This window comes from Protopterus annectens, chromosome 4.part0, assembly GCF_019279795.1.
Source record: "Protopterus annectens isolate FY-2018-M chromosome 4.part0, PAN1.0, whole genome shotgun sequence".
NCBI classification, from domain to species: Eukaryota; Metazoa; Chordata; order Ceratodontiformes; family Protopteridae; genus Protopterus; species Protopterus annectens.
The window spans coordinates 1,308,566,093-1,308,573,592 of NC_056733.1; positions in this window are offsets into that span (position 1 = coordinate 1,308,566,093).

A 7,500-nucleotide genomic window follows, 5' to 3' on the forward strand; every position below is an offset into this window, starting at 1 on the left:
ATACAACTGTCTCGTCCCATGGGTCATCAGGGTTTCCCAACCTTCTATTCTGAGTATGTATACACCCCAGACAGAATGTTCGGTCTATCACCTTCTTTTGGTCTTGCCAATTTTTGGGGTGTCCTGCAAGAGCCGCTCCTGTCTGTGTTCCAAGATTAGAATTCACAGGTGCACTGTGTACCCCCTTGGTTGTATCCTGCCTGTGGTCTGGGGAGCAGTGGACTCTTTACATTGTTTGTGTGTATGTTTCCCGTGTCTGGCTATGGGAGGGGGGGGTGGAAGGTCATGCTACGTGTTTCATGTTTCTTACTTGGGCTCCTCACTTCTATTGGCATAGCCTGTGAATATATGTCATTCTTATGTGCTGTTTCCTATCATAGCTGTATATCTGTGTATATCTACGCACACACACACACTATATATATATATATATATATATATATATATATATATATATATATATATATATATATATATATATATATATATATATATATATATATATATATATATATATATATATATATAGATATATATATATATATATATATATATATATATATATATATATATATATATATACGTATATGTATATGTCTGCAACCACACATATATATATATATATATATATATATATATATATATATATATATATATATATATATATATATATATATATATATATATATATATATATATATATATATATATATATGTGTGTGTGTGTGTGTCTGTAAAGCAATACATACCCCGCGCAAATACACTTACACATGCTTACTGGTGTTTATATATGCTTGACCTGCTTACTAGTGCCTTATTCATTATGACACTGACACTTCACTCCAGTTAACTTTTGATTGATATTTTGCAGGTTATACAGCGGACAGATGTCGCAATATGTTCATGTACAGATTACCGATGGTTAATGGTATGTGATACAGTGGGATTCGGTACGGGAATGTCTGTTCATTAGGCGGTTGCTCTAACCAATACACTATTGCTGTGCTACTTCATTTGCATATATACCCATATACCCATGGCTTCTGGTTTCCCAAACACACACCCCAACGCCTCCCTAACACTGTAGACATCCATTCTCCAGTCGGATTTGCAGTGTATCCACACCACTACAAAGTGGCCACTCCCTACTCCAATAGACCCATCACATTGGTTGACTCACTCCACGTATCCTCAGAACTCCCAAATGTTTGGTCCACAAACATTGGTGACATGAGCGACCAAAAGAATGCTATTTGCAATTTTTGGGTTGTCTCATATGGGACACGCATGTGTTTATATCAAGATTAGACTCTATACTTCATTACATCCTTACTCCTGTTAACATTACACTATAATAAATTAATAAGTATGACTATGTGGTAACACACACGTTACACGAGTGCCTAATTATGTACGTGTTTGGCGTATTTCTTTTACACATAGACCAGTTTAGTAATTGGCGTTGCCATAGCAGGCAGATCACAGGAATGATTCCATGTGTGGGAAAGTCCTCACATTTGATTATTTTCAGTACAGCACTGACTTCGGACATTGTACATACTTCTGCATTTTAGCAGTTTCATCCCATCTCTCTTCTGCACAACCTATTATTCTATCTACTGTCGAGGTTTGTAAGGGCACATTCATGTTATTTATGTCTGCAAATGGAATGAATGTGTTACAGAGAATGTACTACTACATATTGATGTTTGCATGTATGTATGCATATATACTTATAACGAACTCACTGACTTCCACGGGGCGGTCCAATTAGAACCAGCCCACCCAACCCTGGCATGCCTGGCTCCATAATTTCATACCCATAGTTCCTCCACCCCACCTGTGTTCAAAATACATTAATTCCATCCATTGTCCACTTGTTATCGCAGCCATGACACACCTCCACACATTGCCCTCTCCCGAGCGTTAGAGGCCCTACATGTATGTTATTCCAACCCATGTATTCTCAGGCTCTCCCACCATTTGTCCTTCAACATACCTGCCCTTGTTTGTATAATGGTTGGATGGCCAATCATCCTATCAATTTTTGGATAGTCCCACTAGGGACTACCCTCTGTGTGTAAAGTAGACTTAGCAAATCAACAATGTTACTCCCACTGGTAATATCCTGCCTGTGGTGTGAGTTACAGTGCTTTGCTCACTCCTGCCCAGCTGGATATGACATACGCTGACAGCGCTATATAATACTGGGGTTGCTGTTGATTCCCTTCTCATTCTTTTTGTATGCTTTATTGTTACGTCGTTCTTTCTTCATATATATATATATATATATATATATATATATATATATATATATATATATATATATATGTGTGTGTGTGTGTGTGTGTGTATATATATATATATATATATATATATATATATATATATATATATATTATATATCTGTATATACTTATAGACATTTCCTATGCTGGGCACTGCTTAGACCTGCACAAGTGCACTCAGACTTGCTTACTGGAACTTATATGTGTTTACTGCTGCTTATTTGTGCTTACACCTGCTTACTAGTACCTTATTCATTATGACAGTGCCACTTTGCTTGAATGATATTTAAGTTAAATATCTCATGTGATACTCCTATGTCGGTTTTACGGCAAAACGACATTCATTCCACATGGAAAATGATATGTGCTATTGTTGGGCTCGAACTGTGAATGCTTGTTTGTTAGGCAGATGCTCTAAACACTACACTATTGACACTTACGTTGCTTCCGCATGTTTTTTCTATTTGAATGAATATGATGTGTAAGCTACACTCGGCGGAGGGCAGCGACGCGCAGACATGCTGCACTTTGCTTACACCTTCGATATTGCAGCAATTCAAATGTATAATAGGGACTCTAATTGTGAAAGTTCTAGGGACAGGGCTCAACATTCCACTACGTGCTTGTTTGTTTACTACTTCGATTTTATTTCACTGTTCATGGACACTCTTGTATGCTTAGCATACATTTCGGTATGAACGGACACTGAATTACTGACTTACTATTAGGGGTGGGCTCTACTAGTAGGCATAGTAGGCTTTGCAAGTGTCGGGGCATGTTTGCGCCTCCGTTGAGCGCTTGTACATGCCCCCTGTACTCGCACACATTTCTTGTGCACATCGAGGGTGCAGCGGCGTGCCCTCATACATATTCATATGGCGCTGCTGGGCCATCTGTAGTGAGGATGCTCAGCGCAAGGCTAAAACTGTCCTTGTGCCGAGCTTCTTGAATCCTGGGGTTTGTGGTTTGTTGAGTTGCATGTAAAATCAATAGTAATGTACATGTCTTTCTATCCATCTCTCTCTCTCCATATATAAATATAAACAAATAATAAATACATACACATATATATATATATATATATATATAAAACTAAAAAAATCATCTCCTTCCAATAAAATGACAGTTGCAACCTGTTTTGTATCCCTGTCACAAGAATTGGTTTTCCTTTTGATGGGAGAAGAGATAAACAACTGATTCAGACAGGTTGCTCCTTAGACTGGCCACAGGAAACAACAACAAATCCAGTGCTTTTTGATAGGCTAGCAATTTTGTTGTGTGGTGAAAAGATACAGATTAAGATAATGGGAGAAATCATTCAGGAGAATGGAGTAAGAAGGAGTTAGCATGCATTTACCAAGGAGAAGAATGTGATAAGAAAATAAAAGCTGTTTTATGGTAAAACAAAGTGTGCAGTGCTAAGAATTTAGGTCTAGGTAAGCTCAAGGCAAGAGCAGGTTTCCGAAAGTGTGGATTATTAACCTTGTAGTGTACAGAACATAATTCTGAATGCAGACGCAGATTATTCCTGCCATAAACTTTACAGAAAGTTGCTTCTAACATTATGAATAATAATATCACTTGTACATAGAGTTCATGGTACAGAAACCTATATTATAGCATAAAAGAAATGATGCTATAGCAACAACTTCAAGTTGATCTTTAACTTGTTTGGCTTTTGCTATAATATGTGTGGGGGTGGTATGTGCACAACGTTTTTACCCAACAGATCTGTAGGTATGTTTGCTTTAATATATAAAGCGACAAACAACTACTTCAATTTGGCTACTGATCTGGGACCAAGCAGCAACTTGGTTGTAAGCAGTTTTTAAAACAGGCTTTCCAGGCTCTTTCTTTGGTCACTTACTACAAAATTATTTAATCTGCCTCTGTTTTCAGTTACCTTTCAACTGCAAATAACATTTGCAGCACATTATTATTTGTCTGGTCTTAATGGAAGCATAGTATGATTATTTGCACAGATGAAGACAATATATCAAGGTCAAAGGTTGCATTTCACAGTTCACTGCCATGGCAGTATCTGGATATTTGCATATAAACAGATTATACATATCGCATTCTGCTCAAAGAAGTCTCTTTGCATCAAATAATATATGGCACTGGATTATTTGTTAAATGCCTTACACAGTAAATGTATCTTGACATGAAATGCCTTTTATTTATGGCATTATAATCAATACAATTTAGGCTTCATCATTTACTATTGATTTTAAAATGTCTTTGCTTGTTTTATTAATTTTAACTGTTTCTACAATTTTGGAAATATACATTCATGCATCTCTTTTGCAGATATGGGACAGACATACAATCCTGTTTCAGTGAAATGGTCCACAGCAAAAAGGTGGAGGTATCCTTACTTCAGCAAGAAGGGATGGAATAAACACACAAGTAGGAACAAATTATAAGACAGCTCTTCAGAAGTTTTTTGTTACATAATTGTGCATTTGTAATGCATTTATTTCATGTATTTTCAATAAGTGCAGCACAAGTCAAACAGCAAAAGCTCATATGTGCTGTAGGATGCAACAAAACTATTGTCTATCATATTGGATAATTAAATGACACAGGATGAAAGTGTCAAAAAGATCAAAATCATATTTATGCTTTTTTAAAAGTTTCACGCTCTTGACCCATGGGAGAAGGTATCAAAGAGAAATGGCAAACGTGACAGAAATTCCATTTCCTGTCAGAGTCTGATCCAAATATTCTCAGATGGGATTGTTTACACAATAAGGCATAACTAAAGAAGTGAAACTCTGGAAATTCAAGTGATCCAAGTCAAGTCACTGAAGTGCCTTACAGGGCACTGTTCATTGCAACTGTTCCATATTACTGGCTGGTAGTACATTTTTATATATTATGTAGTGCAAGCTAAATGTTTTCACTTTTTATAACTTTATTTTGCTTGCATCTTGCTACATTCTGTAGAAATGCTCATAAATGGACTGGCATTCATTTAAAGCTTAATGTGGATATTTCTCTTTCTCAAGATATGATTTGATGAAAGTATGATCCAAGGGAAAATATATTCCTGATCTATCAAGGGGTGAAGCTAGTTGGCATCAATAAAATGAATACTCATCCATTTATAACAAATACTGTCGAGGAAAGCCATAGCAGATCAAACTTCAAAATATCCTAGTTTCTAACCTTAGATGAAGAACCAAGGTAAAATTATTTAGCTGGGGAGAAACATTATGCTTCATGGAGTATAGTGGGCAACAAACAGGAACATTATTGCTAGTAATTATATCTTTCAGGAAAATGGAGTTCTTGGCATCAGACATACCTTTTATGAGACATGCGTCTATCATGTGTTTTTCTGAGGTGAAGATAAATAATGTTTGAGAATGTCAGGTGACTGGATAATGGTGAAGCTTGCAGTGTCATTTATGCACAGTGCCAGTTGCATATCAGGTTATAAACTCACTACTGATGTCAGAATATCAGAAGGATGTGGGTTATCTTCCTACACCAGATGCTTATATTCATATTAAGCACTAAAATGCACTGCAGCACATGGTGGTAGTGGTAGTGAGAGGTACTGCATACTAAGATGCTTTACATTATGCAAGACATTAAATGAAAGCCTTAAGTCATAGGTTCATAGGTTCATAGGTGAGTACTAGGCTAATGGCCCTGGAGCAAAAACAAGCCTAGCCCAAGAATATTCCCAGTCATTCTTCTGCCTGACGTTAGTTCTTTGTGCCCCTATCGAGCAAGGCTGTTGACGTGATCTCCAGGGTGAATTTCCTATTACCCAACCACTCGTCAAGATTTTTCTTGAAGAAGGCTAGTGAGGTGCTCTGATTGATGTGAATGGGGAGTTTATTCCAGAGTATGGGAAGTCTCTGGGTCAGGTTCTGTTTATTGTGGTGATGAGGTTGAGGTCTTTGGAGCATGTGGTGCAGATAGATTAAGACTTTTTCAGATGAAGCATATCTAGCAACACTGGGTCAGACATGGCTTTGTATGTCAAGCAGAGGTCGCCTCTATGTAGGTGATATGAGATAGAGTAAAGCTGGAGTTTTTTGAGCCTTTTTGTATAGGGCATGCGTTTGAATCCTAGGATCCTCTTTGTGAGGAATTTTTGTGGCCTCTCCAGTTGTTGTAGGTGTCTAGTGAGGTACATGCCAAATGGGGTATTGTACTCTATAATGGGTCTAATGAGGGACGAATAGAGAGGGATTATGACTTCTTTCTTCCTGGATGAGAAACCATTTGTAATGAGGTGTGCCATGTAGAAGGACTTTCTAATGACAGTGGCAACATGGTTGTTAAAGGAGAGGTTGCTATCTACCTGTGCCCCTAGATCTCTTATCACACCTTCGGAGTTAAGTGGGCTACTGTTGATGTGGTAGTTCATGGGCACCGTGTTTTTCCCAAAAGGAATGACAAAACACTTTTTAGCATTGAGCTTAAGGCCATGGTTTTAGCACCAGTTGTTGGTCTCTGTGAGGTCTTTTTGTAGGATGTCTAAATCAGCTAGAGAATCAATAATAGCTCCCAGTTTGCAGTCATCCATGAATTTGGTTAACCAGAGTCCCTTTGTGTTGGCCTGAACTTCAGAGAAGTAGATGCCAAACAGGAGAGGACCCAGGACAGATCCCTGTGGGATTCCACATGTAACTGCCTGGTGGTCAGATGTGGAGTCCACTACTTTCATCGTGTGGGTTCTGTCCATGAGCCAGTTGGCAACTAATCTTATGACGGGGTTAATGCCTAGGTTAGTGAGTCTATCAATGATCCCTGTGTGGGGAATGGTGTCGAAGGCCTTGGCTAGATTGAGGTAGGCTGTATGGACTACCTTGCCTTCATCCACCGCTTTGGTGACAGATTTGAAGAAGCCTATCAGGTTAAGATGACATGACATGATCTCCCCTTCACAAACCCAAACTGCATGGAGTCCAGGGTTTGAAGGTTCCCTATATCTCTATTTATAAGGTCAATAATGATACGCTCCATAGCCTTGCAGATTAGGCTCGTCAGGCTAATAGGGCGGTAGTTACCAGGGTCAGTAGTCGCTCCCTATTTGTGGAGTGGAATGACTGTAGCGGAGCACCATTCGGTGGGAACAAAGCCTGAAGTGAGGCTGTGGTTGAACAACACACTTAGGTGTGGTGCCTGTTCCCTTTGTAATTCATGTAGAACACAGCCAGCTATATTATCAGGTCCCATGGAAGCTGTATTT